The sequence below is a fragment of the Bos grunniens genome, chromosome 23 (genome assembly GCF_055505025.1).
Source record: "Bos grunniens cultivar Pamir isolate PY7600 chromosome 23, Bosgru_T2T1.0, whole genome shotgun sequence".
Lineage (NCBI taxonomy): Eukaryota > Metazoa > Chordata > Mammalia > Artiodactyla > Bovidae > Bos > Bos grunniens.
The window spans coordinates 38,001,200-38,017,516 of record NC_141187.1 but is presented as its reverse complement, the minus strand read 5'-3'; the positions used below and the strand labels follow the sequence as shown (position 1 = coordinate 38,017,516).

At 39.8% G+C, this 16,317-nt stretch overlaps 1 protein-coding gene across 8 annotated transcripts in view; it reads left to right on the top strand.

Moving 5' to 3' along the window:
- The window catches only part of LOC147347652 (uncharacterized), a 521,220-nt gene that overhangs the window by 45,675 nt on the left and 459,228 nt on the right, over positions 1–16,317 (top strand). The gene's annotated exons all lie outside the window — the stretch shown is intronic.

Below are 16,317 nucleotides of genomic sequence, written 5' to 3'. Positions count from 1 at the left end.
ATGTTCTGTAGCAGTTTATATAGCATGGAAATTACTGGTCCTTGAAATTGAAAATAATTGGCCAATAAAACCAAATGGGCACTGAGTCTTTTTATTGGTGTAAATTACTTTATGCATTTCTTAATTCCTTCTATTTATTGGTTTACTTTCAAGAATTGAAATCTATATGGGAAACCATCAATTACCTTAAGATTTGAAAAATCTGCATGAATCGTTTTGCAATATGTATGCATATTGAATCATCAGATTGTATTACATTTACAGTGTTACATGTCAATTATATCTCAGTAAACCTGGAAAAAAAACAAATAAAATTTTGCCATGAAATTATACATTAGGTAATTGGAATTTACTCAATAAACACTTACACACATAGTTATTTCTGATTTTATTGGTGTTTCGTATTTTTTTTGATTAGATCTATATATTCTTCCACCGCAAAAATCTAACTCTTTGATTCCTTTATTTATTCTGATGCTTTTGGTTTTTTATTTACTTTTTGATGCAATCTTTAATGCCTTCCTCCTGCTTTTCTGTTGTATGTGTTTCAGTCGCTCCCAGTCTGATATAAGGTGACATCAAATTCATAAGTCACCCCAAACCTACTGTTCCCTGCAGTGGGAACAGAAGACACTTTGCCGCCTCTGTGGTTTTCTGACTCTTTGATTCTCCCGCAGGAGGATGTAAGAACTCATGGACTTCCCTGTCTGGCTGGCTCTTTCCTATACATCTCCTTTCACCTGCTTCGACTCTCAGTCCCACTGTTGCTTGTAGGCTCATGATTCATAGCCATCGTCTCTGGGTTGGGTTCAAAAAGGGCATGCCGTCCGCTTTCTCACTCTAGACCAAGCTTGGACACAGACCCTGCACATAGTTCCTCAAAGATGTCTGCATTGAGGCTGTAGCGTGTAATATGACTTGATCAAAGTTTAGGTTAATAGAGAGTTATAGCACAGAAAATAACTTACACTAAACCGTAAGTATGATTATTATGGAGATTCTTAGATCTACTTTGCATTTTAATGAGCCCAGTTCATGATGTCCGGCAATCCATTGACTGAATGCGATTTCTCTTTTTTTTGTGCCTGGGACTCATTCATTCTTCCAAGCAATGCGTGGATGCTCACCCCAGTCCAGGTTTAGAGTTAGGTGTAAGAGTAAGAGAAAGTCACTTGCAGCGGGATTGCAGCTTTGAGAACTGAGGGCCGCTACTTTTGCATCTTGTGTGGCTCTCTTTGGAAGAGGTGGATTCTGGGGCTTTGAAGACAATCTGCTGGAGGTTTCTAATACTATTATTAGGTGTGGGAAAAGGAAACCCGAGAGATGTGATTTTGGGTCACTGACCTACCATTGTCCATTTTCTCAGGATAATGTAGTTTCTCGCTCAGGTATTATCAGTGAAGGTTAGTGGAGCCCTCTCACTTCCATCCCTCACATCAAAACTCAGGAGGGAGATTGCAAAACGGTGTTTCTGAATCTTGCCACAATCAGTGCAAGGGAGGAAAATGTCTCCAGATTATGATCATGCTTGCTTCCTGTCTTTGTTCCCCATGAAAAGATTTCTCCCTCTATTGGTGTGTTTTCATTTTATAGAAGGTGGGAGTGAAGAGTCTCTCGGACTTCACCATTCTATCATTTCACCTGAAATTCTGAAAAAACATTTTTTTACAAAAAATGATTTTACAAAATTGCACCTTGGGATCATTGAGACATTAATGGGGAGTGTTAACCAGTTTAAAATCATGTCTTTCCTACTCACAGAATTTGAAATTTTACGTAAAGGAAATATAAAATTACAAAGGCCTCGATAGAGTTTATTTTTTTTTTCTTTTTTCTTTTCCCGATAGAGTTTAAAATGAAAGGATCTTTCAGTTTAATCTGAACTTTTAAGTGTCACAGTGAATTGTTTTATTGTAAAGTATCTGATAGTCCTCTTTAGTATTGATGAAATGTCCCATTTTGAACTGGATTAAAATGATTATTTATCAGCATCTTAGTTTAAAACATAGAGTATATAAGGATAAGTTGTTTCGGGATAAATCATTTTGTAATTTCACTAATTTTGTAATCTTCACTAAATGACACTGTTTCTCCTCACCTGATTTCTTCAAATTAGTACCACTGTATTCTATGTTCCAAAAAAGGAGACAACTTGCAGAGTTTTCAGTCCTAAGTGGCAGTTCTGACCGGGGTTCCTGTGGCTAGTGAGGTTTCCACTGGCTTCCGAGATAGCGGAGGTGGAGAGACCACGGCAGAGCCTCTCACTGAAGCCAGAAGCTGAGTCTGTGTTGCCTCAAAGTTTTGCCAGTTGGGCCTGTGTTGTATATCTTTACTCCTGCTAATGCAGGAGACGTAAGAGACTCAGATCCCTGTGTCAGGAAGATCCCCTGGAGGAAGGCATGGAAACCCACTCCAATATTCTTGTCTGGAGAATCCCATGGACAGAGGCTCCTGGCAGGCTACGCCCATAGGGTCGCACAGAGTTGGACACGACTAAAGCGACTTAGCACGCACGTATCCTTACTGTGTGTGCTTTTTTTTTCAAATTAACTTTTTGTTCAAGAAGCATTTTCCCACTCTTTTAGGTATCATGAGTATCATTCTGTATTTTCTTCTATTGATTTTAGAGTTTTACTCTTTGCATTTAAACCTTTGATCTGCCTGTCTTTAGACTAGCTCTCGTGCAGCACACTCAGTTGCTTGGTAATGCCTGCCTTCTTGCGCCCCCATGGACTGTAGCCTGCCAGGCTCCTCTGTCCATGGGATTTTCCAGGCAAGAATTCTGGAGTGGGTTGCCACTGCCTTCTCCAGGGGATCTTTCCAACCCAGGAATCAAACCTGTGTCTCCCGGGTCTCCTACATTGCAGGTGGATTCTTCCTTGGTGAGCCACCTTGTAGGAATATAATTTTATTTCTTCAATAAAATGAGTCAGTTATCTCTACCCCATCTTCTAAATACTCCATCTTTTTCCATTTGACTTATAGAGCTATTTTAAATCATATGTTGCGTTTTCCTATATGCAACTGACTCTTGAACAACACAGGTTTGAACTGCACAGCTCCACTTATATATACAGATTATTTTCAATAAATATGTACTACATTACTTACGATCCTTGGTTGATTGTATCCACAGAAGTGGAGCTATGGACACGAAGAGCCAACTGTAAAGTTACATACAGATTACGTTCTACGTATAATTATCCCCAGTGACTCAGTGGTAAAGAATCCCCCTGCAATGCAGGGGGCTCTGGTTCAATTGATGGATCGGGAAGATCTCCTGAATTCTTGCCTGGAAAACCTCATGGACAGAGGAGCCTGGTGGGCTACAGACCATAGGGTTGCAAAGAGTTGGACATGACTGAGTATGCACACATTTAGTCTGTGTATAATCTATTATACACAGATTTTTGACTGCCTGTGGGTTGGCACCCCAACCTCCATGTTTTCAAGGGTCGACCATCTATGGGTCTGTCCCTAAGCTCTCTAATTTGTTTAATTAGTTCACTTTTCCTGTTTTGCCGCAGTACCACACTGAACTAGTTTATGGTTGTGGCTTTTTGATTGGTCCCTCCATCAAGATATTGCTGGTTTCTTTCTCCTAGTATCTGAGTTCTTGGTGTCCGGCTTCAATCATTTAGATTCTTCTTTGCTATCTCTCTAGCATTCTTTCAGCTTTGGTTGTTCTGTCATATTATTTATTTTTCTTCACAGATGTACGATGTCATGCAAAGGTGATGGTGTCTCAGCCTGCTATAAAAATATACCATAGACCAGGAGGCTTAAATAACAGAAATTTATTTCTCATAGTTCTAGAGACTGGGAAGTCCAAGATCAAGGTGACAGCCAGTTAGGTGCCTGCTTCCTGGTTCATAGACTTGCTACATCTTCACATGGTAGAAGGGGCTAGGGAGTTCTCTGGTTTCTCTTGTATAAGAGTTCCACTTCTGTGGATATAGCCGTTCATGAGAGCTCTACCCTCATGACCTAATCACCTCCCAAAGGCCGTACTTCCAAATACCATTTCATTAAGGAGTAGATTTCTTTCTTTTTTGGCCAGCCACATGACATGTGGGGTTTTAGTTCCCCAAACAGGGATTGAACCTGAGCCCCGTGCCTTGGAGGCACGGATTCCTAACCACTGGACTGCCAGGAGAGTCCTGGGATTAGGTTTCAAGTTATGAATTTTGAGGGGATACAGACATTCAGCCAAAATGGATAGGTTAGTGTTATTATACTTCCCCTGACATAGCTCACAGTAGAGCAAAGAGTCTTGGAGAGCCAAAAGGGAATTTTTATATTATCCAGTCCTACCCAGTCATCCCATAAATTCGGAAACTGAGGCCCAGCAAGTTTTGGTGGTTTCCGCAAGGTAGCCCAGCTGGCAGTAGCAGCACTGAGACTCCGGGGGATCCCTTTCACTGGAAGTGATACCTGGCCACGTCTCCCTTCGTCTGCCTGTAGTTATTTCTGTGTCTGGATTTGTTACCATTCGTGGCTTCATAGAGCTCATCATTGAGCACTGAGAACAGCAATATCCACCCTGTTTATCATGAACCATAATGTGGATTCCTGTTCTCCTTCTTTTGTGTTCTCTTTAATACACTGTTGCCGCAAATGCTGGGAGTCTGCTGAACATTTTCAAATGAAAACTATTGAATAATTTCAAGTATTTGTATTCATCTGTATTCACAAGTACAAATGCCGTTTTTGTCCCTTGAAGTGTGCAAAACGTTGGAGCTTGAGGGCCTGCCAGCCGATGCATGGGTACCTTTATTTTGAAATGTGTTTTGTGTGCAATTAACCAAAAGAAGTCCTTTCTGAAAGTTTGGCTGAGGTCCTAGAATTTGTATGTGACTTTACAATGTACTCTTACTGTATAGCATATTTAGTGTTTTTAGCCCCTGTTCTTGGCTTCTTAAGCTGACCAAGTTAAAGATTTATGGAAGAGGATTTCTCTTCTGCTAGCAGGGGATTATATCATGGTAAATACATAAATATATTTATATATATACACATATACACACACATATATATATGGAAGTATAGTTGGTTTACAATATTAGTTTCAGGTGTTCAACATAATGATTCAATAATTTTATAAATTATACTCCGTTTAAAGTTACTTTAAAATATTGGCTCTATTCCTTGTGCTGTCCAATATATCTTCGTAGCTTATTTCTTTTGGACTTAGTAGTTTGTATCTATTAATCTCCTACCCCTGTCTTTCCCCGCTCCCCTTCTGTCCCCACTGATAGGCAGTACTTTGTTTTCTGTATCTGTGAGCAGACTTCTGTTTTTTTCCATTCTTTTTTTTTTTTTAGAGTCTACATATAAGTGATAATATACACTATTTATCATTCTCTGTGTGATTTATTTCACGAAACAATAATCCCTTTCAGATCCATCCATGTTGTTGCAAATGAAAAAGTTTTGTTCTTTTTTATGGCTGAATAGGATTCCATTGTGTGTGCGTGTGTGTCTATAATTTTACATCTTCTTTATCCATTAATCTGTTGGCAGACACTTAGGTTTTTTCTGTATCTTAGCTATTATAAATAATGCTTCTGTAAACATTGGGGTACGTGTATCTTTTTGAATTCGTGTTTTTGTGTTCTTCAGATATGTACACAGGAGCAGAATTGCTGGTCACATGGTGGTTCAGTTTTTAGTTTTTAGGAATCTCTGTACTGTTTTCTATAGTGACTGCACCAATTTACATTCCTACTGACGGTGTACAAAGGTTCCCGTTTCTCTGCATCTTCACCAACATTTGTTATTTGTAGACTTTTTTGGAAGATGGCCTGTTGGGCAAGTGTGAAGTAATATGTCATGTGGTTTTGATTTGTGTTTCTCTAATAGTTAGTGGTATTGAGGGTCTTCACATGTGTCTGTTGTCTGGCTGCTGTATCTTCTTCATAAAAATGTCTCATCAGGTTTTCTGCTCATTTTTTTAACTGGGTTTTTTTGATATTGAGTTGTTTTAGCTGTTTAAATATTTTGGAAACTAACTCCTTATTGGTCGTATCATTTGCAAGCATTTTCTCTGATTCATTTATTGCTCTTTTTGTTTTGCTGGTGGTTTAAGTTAATTTTTCTAATTGTGGTAAAACACACCTAGCATAAACTTTACCATCATGGCTATTTTTAAGTATACAGTTCAGTGGCATCAAGTACATTTACATCGGTGTGTAGGCATCACCACCATCCGTCTCCAGATGTCTTTTCATCTTGCTACGCTGAAACTCTGGTCCTAGTAAAATGTATTGTATGTACAAATACATTCATAAAGCGGAAATAGTAAAATTCTTATGGCTGAAGGTACGATAGTGACATATGACTAATTAGATTTGTATTCTCCGTTTCATCAACATTTTAGCATCTTCAATTAACATTTATATGCTGTTTTTATTATAAATATTCTCACTTCATATTCAAAAACTCAAGTGAGATAGACATTAATAGTCCCACTCGGGGTCACAAAGAGTCGGACACGACTGAGCGATTTCACACACACACACACACACACACACACACGCGCGCGGTTATAGAGAGGTAAAGAAGGAGTGAGAATTTCTGCTTAATCCATTGCCCTTAAATCCTTTCCACTATACCGCACTTCAAAAGATTAGCATTTTCTTTTCTTTTTCCCTTCTTTCTTTCCCTCCCTCTGCCCCCCTTCCCTTCCTTCTTTCCCTCCTTCCCTATGTCTTCATTTGGTGATGATGGGGTAGATGTCCAGGAGGAGGATTTCTGGAGTTTTGTTGTAAATTATGGGTCTTGCCCTAACAGCAAACATTCTTGTTCATAACCTTGGGCGTGCTCATCAGATCAAGGATTATTATGCTTTGCCTAAACAGTTAGTAGATGCAGCAGATGTCTATTCAAATATTACTTTAAAAAATGCCCGGAATTGTATTTAAATGGCTTCCATTATTCACTAATTAAATTGCAGATTGTTTCTCCTGGGGACTGTGCACTAGGCTGAGTTTCTTCAATTTGTTTGTGTTGGAAGATGACAAAATAAATCTATTGCACTGCAGATTAGTGAAAAATCCTGCTGAATGGGCTAAAAAGTCCACATTCATCCTACAACAGACTTATTTAAAAAAAGCAATATATTTTCTTTTTTTCTGGCGATAGGGACAAAGAGTGGGCTTTTGTTAGTTTTTATTTGTGTATTTTGATTCTGGGGCTTAAAAATACATGGAGGGATCTGAGATACAATGGAAGCCCATGTGTTTTATTGAATGTGTCAGCTTCCTTAATCTGCATGGATTTTACAAAGAGCTCTCCGATGGAATGCAGATATTTTCAAACCATGTGTGTGTTTCTCACACAGGTGCCACAATTTAAATCTTTAATCAGTCTTGTCAAGAGGTTAGAAGTAGCAACCAGTTTGTTCTTAGATTTCATTTAGGGTCCTTATCAATTGCTATTGCCTAGATCAAGAGTGATTACAGAACACCCTTCCATGTACTGTCTTCATTTACGCTGAGAGAGGGAGGCAAAACCAGAATTAGGAGAAGGAATCAGCCAGAAGAGTTCAGTGTTCCTGCAGACCAGAGACCTGTCACAATATGCCCTTGATGTTTTTTGCACAAGAATGCTTGCTTGTTCTTAACATTTAGATTATTTCCATACCCCTAATTAAAAAACAACAAAACAAAAACATGACAATTTCATAATAATGTTCACTCTTACACACAGATAATTAAGACTTTGCTTTCAGAATAAATAAATATCTGACACTTGTGAGCACTGGCTCTGGGGCAGCAGTGTCTCTGCTATGCCTCATATATATTATCATATTTCATCCTTTCCGCCTGGTGAGGAAGGTGGTATTTTCCCGACTTTGCAGCTAGGAAAGTGAGGTTCGAAGAAGTTAGGAGGCTGCCTCAAACATCACACTGGTGATAAATGGCAGATCTGGGGTTGCGTCCATTTTGTGATATCAGTGCTCAGTTTTGTTTTTTTTTTAAATGCAGCATTCATTTTTGTCAGCATTGTTGCTGATATTAATGTTCTTTGGGCTTCCCTGGTGGTTTGGAGGTAAAGAATCTGCCTGCCAGTTCAGGAGACGTAGGTTCAGTCCCTGGGTTGAGAAGATCCTCTGGAGGAGGGCATGGCAACGCACTCCATCCTGGAAAATCTCATGGACAGAGGAGCCTGGTGGGCTACAGTCCATGGGGTCACAGAATTGGAAATAAACAACAATGTTCTTTAGACTTAGGAACTGATGTTGACCCATCATCCATAAGTCCATGGGCGTTCAAGACAATCTCAGACAAAATGTAAGAATTTGGTTCTGTTCCACCGTGCGCTAAGCTGGAGTGGGGAGCTGTAGAGCTACCAAAATATTGGATGGCAAACTGAATGCATTTTCAATCCAAGTGCCTCTGAGTAGTGACCCTGGACAGCTGGTGAGAAAGAGTGTGTCATCAACATAAATAATTGGGAAGGAGTGTTGGATGAGTTTGAAGCAAGGCAGCGATTCCCACATGGAGCTGTTAAGAAGGGACCTGGGAGTGTGAAGAAATGAAGGTTGCTTGATGTCCGGGATAAAATAAGGGGTGGATCTTAGCACTACAGATGGAAGCGGCAGCAGTTAAGTGACAGAGAACCAGAAGAGAGACATCTCCATCTGGATTCATTCAGAAAAGGATGTCAGACGACTAAAACAATGGCAGCATACAAATCTCCTTGGCTTATGTCAGATCAAAATGCGGGACAGATTCAAAATGGGTCCTTCGCATACGCATTCCTGTTCTGAGTTACTCTATGCCTTGTAAGTGACATTGTAAGGTCAAGAGCGATTTTAGCCTTATATATTAAATTTATTTTCAAGAAAGCAAGTACTTCTTTTTATAGAACCTCTGACCACCTTCTTGTTAATGTTTGGAATAAAATGTGAGTTGTTTGTTCTTACTGTTGTTTCCCAGTATTTTAGGAGATGAGCCGGCAGACACAATTCTGTTGTTCTCTAGCTGTGATGTAGTGTTTGAGAAATGCTGAGGAAGTTCAGTAACCTTTCGTAGGGTGGTGATGAAATTCAGGACTGGAGGAAGATTTATGGGTCAGTAGGAATAAAATGTTGCTGTTTATTTCTGAATGTCAAGTCACAATGACCTACTTTTCCTTTTTGCTTATGGTTTTTGTGATTCAAGTTCTTCAGGCATAAATAATTTGGGGGCTTTTGCTCTTTTTCTTTGCTGCCTCTTCTAGGATTTTTGTGTTCTGGCACTCACTTGCTAATGTGGATATTTTAATCATATTTCATATGAAAAGGCTTGGGAAAAGATGTTGATACTTTTCATTAGACAAATAGAAATGGTGTTGTATTTATATACAGAAAATATTTACTGAAACTAGCAGAATATCATGTCTTTAGGAGTGTGTGTGTGTCTTAGGCCCCTATGAGAATTTTTTAAAAGCAGTGGAAACTAGCCCCAAGAAAAAATCCATATATTCACATGCACATAAGATTTTCTCGTACAATTTCAAATGGTGAATTCAGCCCTGAACTCTTGGCTATGGATCCTTTGTTCTGAAATATCAAAAGTCATTCTGAATACATTTGATTTTGGGCACTGGCTATTTCTGTGGTCCCTGGGAAAAGGTGGACTTTTGCAGTTGTATAAGACAGTAGGAGATTTCTAGATTTCAAGTGAATGTACTCTAAGCCATAGTTACAGAGCGTGGTAGAGAAAGAACGTGACTTTGAGAGTGTGTATCCTGCGGATGTTGGATGGTGAGAAATGAGACTAGAGAAATATTAGAAATTATAATTAATGACTTAGTTTTCCCTTTTAAAAAAAAAATTGGAACATATACTCAACCTGAGGGTTTCCAATAAAAATTTTATCAAGACAAAAGTCAGTATTTACAGTCACATTAGACTCTGAGAATGCAGGATGGAGATCCTGGAAGGCAGGGACCATGGCCCCGTGATATATGTTCAGGGAGCTCCTATATGTGACTAAATAGCTCTGGGAGTATTCAGAGCTATTCAGAAAAGGCCAGTCCTCATTGGATGTCTTTTGGGAGGTGATGAGTTTTGGGTCAGAGGTTCATCTGGATTTAACGCTTTTCTCTCAAGGCATCGGGGTGATAAACCACTTAGTATAGGAGAAACACCTAGAAGAGCTCTCCCTGTCCTCCTTTTTCTCATGCCAGATGCACCTTTACTCTCCAGCTCCCGAATTGGCTCTGGTGAGAAAGTGCTCAACAAATTGTGCAAATATTCACCTAAAAGCAGTAAAAATCTTAGGCCACATTTACTATCCTGGGCTTCCCTGAGGTAAAGAATTCGCCTGCAATGCAGGAGACCCGGTTTGATCCTTGGGTATGGAAGATCCCCTGGAGAAAGGAATGGCTACTCACTCCAGTATTCTGGCCTGCAGAATTCGATGGACAGAGGAGCCTGGCGGGCTACAGTCCATGGGGATGCAAAGAGTTGGACATGACTTAGTGACTCACACACACCATCGTACCAGCGATGCACAATAAAAGCCCATAAAAACAAAATCTTGTCTTCATTTTCCTGCAATGATCAGTTACAGTAGTCTCCTATTTATACCACTTACATAACATCTGTAAGTAATGCCTTATGGTCGCCTTGGTTCATTTACCAGACTGAGAACCTCTCAAATTAAGGTCAGGGATCTTTTCAAATACCACTTGGTAGTCCTTTTACTAATAAAGCAAGCCAAGCATATTGCTGGTGTTCAGCAAACAGTTGCTGAGCAAATATTAAGAAGGCCAGTTAGTGTCACTTAAAATCTCTAAACGTTCCCTTTTGAATTGTCTCCAACTGCTGATCAAGTTCGAACAGCAATTCAAGGTTGTGTTGTCAGAGGCGAAGCTGTTTGCTTGCCATTATGACAATTAGCCTTGTAAGTTACCCATGTCTGCATAGCAAGTCAGTTGTAGTCCTTGCATGCTTGGTTTTCTGTTGCTCTTGATGCTGTGTAGAACCACGATGGATGGACTTGCTGTCAGATTCTGATAAGTTTGCTGTTCTGCTTCAGCTGTGGGCAGGGACAAAGCAGGCTCATTCATTAAATTACCATTCATTGACTACCATGTGCTAGGTATTATTTATCCACCAAGGATCTCAATACGAGTAAGATGAGGCATCTGCTTATACTCAGTTCTCAACTTGTTAGGGGAAACAGACACATGAGTAGTAATAGCCATATCTACTGTGTTAAGCGGCTTGAGAGAGTAAAGAAAGGAAGGACCAAGATGGGGACTAACTGATTCTGTTTGAAGGTGGGAAGACTGTGCCAGGCAGAGGACAAAGCGAGGGATGAGACTGGAATGGCGACATTCCAAAGCAAAGCAAGAGCCAGAGCAAAGCACAGATGAAGAGTTGGAGATCTTGAGCAATACACCTGGAGCGGAGGATGGGAGAGCCAAGCATGGCTGGGATGAGCTGGAAAGGTGGTGTATAGGCACTTCAGAAGTGTCTTTAAACCCATTCTGGTTTCCATGCCTAGTAGTTTGGATTTTCTCTTTTGAATGGGGGAAAGCCAGTTCTGACCACCGGTTTTCTAAGAGTGAACATCTACACTCAGATCTCAGTTCTTTCCTGGGGATAGAGACTGCAATTGGCCAGAGGAACAATTTCATCACAACTCCCAATAAATTACCAGGGAAACTTAAACACAATTCAGTGTAGGGCAGTTGCTCTTGAATGTAAAGTTTATGTGTTTGCTTAGAATGAAGAGAAATCAGGATGAACTTTGTTTCTCATTTTAGCATTTTGACTTGAGGATCTGAGTAAGACTAATGGTGTAAATCAGCACTGTCCTTTCGAAACTGGCTTTGTATAGAGCTGACATCAAAGAGTAGTGGCTGGTGGTATAAATAAAGTAGGGGCGGCAGAGAGCGATCAAATACTCAATCTAGGCCATCTTGTACTTGGTGGGGTAAGGGAGCTACTTTAGATCCAGCACTGTATAACCTGTATAACTAGATTTCTCCCCCTAGTTAGAGTCTAAGTAATTTTAATTGAAAAAAAACTTGACTTTGTCATATGCTTAGTAGCATCGTTGCCCTGTTCATTCCTTTATCCAATAGCAAATATTTATTGAACACCTACTAGGTGCTACTCTTAAAGGTTAAATTTTAAGAGGGAAGAGGTGATGGCTCAGTGAGGATGTTACAGGCGTTTGTAGGAGTATGTGCCAAAGCCCAGGCTTCTCTAGTGGCTCCGTGGTAGAGAATTTGCCTGCCAACCCAGGAGACTCAGGTTCGATCCCTGAATTGGGAAGATCCCCTGGAGAAGGAAATGGCGACCCACTCCAGTATTCTTGCCTGGGAAATCCCACGGATAAGAGGAACCTGGTGGACTGTGATCCACAGGATCGCAGAGTCGAATACAACTTGGTGACTAAACATGAGTACGTGCCAAAAGCCCAGGCTGAGTGTGTGTGTATGTGTGTGTGTGTGTTTGGGGAAAATGAAAAATGCTTAGCCAGGCTATACTGTGGAGTGTGATGGAAAGCAGAGAAATTGGGCTGAAACTTTGCTCAGAGCCCAGTTACAATTTGAACTATATGTTCAGGCGTCTGGAATTTATCCTCATGGCGATAGGAGAGCTGCTTCCTAGGAAGATGAGTTTAGCTGGTGTAAAAGAATGGATGGAGTAAGGCAAAGTTGAAGACCGACCAGTTGGGAGGTTTCTATAGCAATCTGACTGGGAGATGACAGTAGCCCTAAGTTGGGAGAGAGACTGAAGGAATACAGAAACTTGACTGGAGTCCACAGATATTTAGGAAGGTAGATTTTAAATGAGACTTGGTGACTGACGGGAGGTGGGAGTCTTGGGCAGCTAGAAAGAAGAGGATGCTCTTTCTTGATCTAGGAAACATAATATTTATCTACTGGGGTGGACGTTCTTTTCAGTATAATTCAAAGAGTGTTAAACTGATCTAGGAAACCTTTACATTCTCTGATAACCCAGATGCAGGGGAGAGGAGAGGAATAAATTCAGAAGCGTGAACACACTCTCATTTTGATTTTTCTCTCTCTGCATTTGAATTTCAAGGCCAGGAGCATATGCCTCATGAGTTCGTGGGAGATTGTGATCCTGTAATCTTTTTCATTTTTCACAGAACTAGAGTGATGTAAACTTCCTTGGAGAAGGTGATTTTGCAGCTTCTGAATTACAAGCTCTTCCAAGTCCACCTCTGGTTGAAAATCAGTGGTGTCTGGTGTTTGTCAGAAGCCCCCCAACACTCATGTCCAGCTCACCAGTACTCATATTTCTTGCCTGTCACTTTGAGCCAAATAATTTCTAGTGGTCCCCAACTGCTAGGATCTCAAGCTCTTATTCTCTTGAACCTTCTTTTTTAAAAAAAATTAAAAAAAAAGAATCTTTTCTAGAAAAGCACGTTTGATGCTGAATAAGTAGGGTTTTCTCCTGAACATGTCATCCAGGTCATTAAATGGAAAATATGGTCTGTGATGCTACAGAGCTTGTCTTTTTAAATATGTTTTGAATATAAAAAATCAAAATTGTCTGGGTTCTGTTAAAAGAATGTATAGCCAGAATGTTAATTTGATTATCTTCCTCGACTTTCCCAGGCTTTCATAGGCCAGCACTTTGTTTGAACAGCTGTACTCCTGTAAATCTCAGTAACAAATGAATCAAGAATAATTTTGTGGGGCAAGTCAGATGAAAGGGGCTTCCTACGAAAGAGAGGTCATTAAGAGAAGGAAGAAGGAAAGACTAGCAAAAATATGAGACATTAAACAATTTTTTTTAATAAAGCAGTTTGCTCTCATAATTCTTTTCTGATAATGTTAAAATATACTGTCCTTAATGGAGAAAAATGCTTTATTTTCCTTTAGGTTTTAATATTGGGTGGAAAGAGAATTTAAAACTAAAGTCAGCAGGAAAAGAGAAATGCTGAAAACTGAAAAGCATAAAAAATAGAGCAGTGTAGTCAGTTTTCTATTATCTGTAATTTTCTGTCCTCTATATGTGTGTTATCCATAAGCTGGGGTTGAGGGGATGGAAGAGGAGTGGGTGAAACTGTGAAATCTGTCTGCCTCCAATCACAAAAAGATAAACATGTGAAAAGGTATTTGCAAGAACTGGAGGAGAGAAGGACTTTTGGCTCTTAACATCTTACCTAGCAGATAGAACTGAAAGCCAAAAATAAAGCTAAAGTAAATTCAGGGAAGCATTGATTCACCCAACAAAATAAACGACTTAGTGGATTTGCTAATCTAATTAATCAACTCTTGCTTTTCCTTTCCAAGGTAGGTTCGCAGGCAGAGAAATAAATTAAATCAGCATTCCCCTCCCCCTCTTACTAAAAATAAGCTTGCTTTCCCTGGGTGACTCTGTCATTTAAAATTCCCAAGGCTGTCCTCACCCCCTCCCTGCCTCCCCGCAGTCCACTGGCAGAAGCAATTGTAAGGAGACAAGATCTGTGCTGTGCAGATTACTGAGTTTGGGTTTTCCGAGTATTATACCTTAGCTCTCCTACTTACACTGATGAATAAAATGAATACTAACAGGTTATTTTAAGAAATAAATGGTCTATGAATGATGTTGATTTGGAGATAGAGGAGCCAGTGACTCATAGATAGATCTTTTGTGAAGCTTAAAATCATATTGATGGTAGAAAATGGTGTTTTGCGGGGGGAGATCCTGGAAAATTAAAGATATTTAAAGTTTGAAGACAATTTTAATTGTGAAAATCTAGACACTGAAAGAGAAAAACAAATATTGTATATTAAGGCATATATATGGAATCTAGAAAAATGGTACAGATGAACCTATTTTCAGAGCAGGAATAGGGATGAAACTGTAGAGAACCAACACGTGGACACAGGAGTGGAAAGGGAGAGTGGGACAAATTGAAAGATTAGGATTGACATATATGCACTTCCATATGTAAAACAGATAGCTAGTGGGAAGCTGCTGTCATGTCCAGGGAGCTCAGCTCGGTGCTCGGTGATGACCTAGATGAGTGGGATGGAGGGAGGTCTAAGAGGGAGGCGATATATGTATATGTATAGCCGATTCACTTCCTTGTACAGAAGAAACTAACGCAGCATTGTAATGCAATTATACTCCAATAAAAAAACTATTTCAGTTCAGTAGTCTGCAGACTTGGTACTTAATATTGCCCCTTCTTAACCTTAAACCTCTACAATAAGACTTGGTTTAGATTGCATGTATCTACATATAATCATTTGATACACACATACACTCACCTAAACACAATATACAAAGAACCCTGAATAAACGGGAAACAAATTAATCAAAAGATTGCAAAGTGGTGAATGACACCTTTTACGCAAGTCAGAGAAAATATAATACAGGGATATCCTCGGTAACAAGTTAATTATGAGTCAAGACCGTATCACTAGGTTTTTATTGTTCAAAGGCATGATACCCGGATACGGAAATAGGAGGACAGCAGATTAGAAATAAGAAAACAATGTTTGCATTAGAGTTCTGCTCACACTTGCAGCATTTCTTTGCCTTCATCATGATTTGGGCATTCTTCCAAGAAAGACTTAAGTACTTCCAGCTGACTTCATATTTTTTTTTAAAATTTTTATTGGAGGATAATTGCTTTACAATATTGTGCTGGTTTCTGCCGCACATCAACATGAATCAGCCACAGGTTTACATATGTCGCCTCCCTCTTGAACCTCCCTCCCATCTCCCACCCCATCCCACCCCTCTGTGTTGTCACACAGCACTGGGGTGAGCTCCCTGGGGCACACAGCAAGTCTCACTGGCTATCTGTGTTACTTATGGTCATGCGTATGTCTCCATGCCCCTCTTTCAATTCGTCCCACCCTCTCCTTCCCACAGTGTCCACAAATCTGTTCTCTATGTCTGCGTCTCTACTGCTGCCCATCAGTACCATCTTTCTAGAATCCATACATGTCTTAATATATGACATTTGTCTTTCTCTTTCTGACTTACTTCACTCTGTACAATAGGCTCTAGGTTGCCAGGAACCTTAATCAACTTCTGGTCCCCCTACCTTGAGGGTCAAAGACTCCCCAAGGATTTCCTTTCCCCACTTTTCCTTCTTTGATAGACCAATTCTGATTCTTTCCAGTCTTGTTCACTCTAAGATATTATGCTCAAGATTCATTTATATGCTCAACTAATCTTAATTAAAATGTAACAGAAGATCAGGGCACAATCAAATTAGGTTCTGAAAATACTTGAATAGTTGGGTATCAGTTTAATGAATTAAATAGCTCGTGGATCAGCTTCTCTTCCCAACAGTGTCTTAGTCTTCCTTTCACTTCTTTTTTCAAATTATTTTTTAA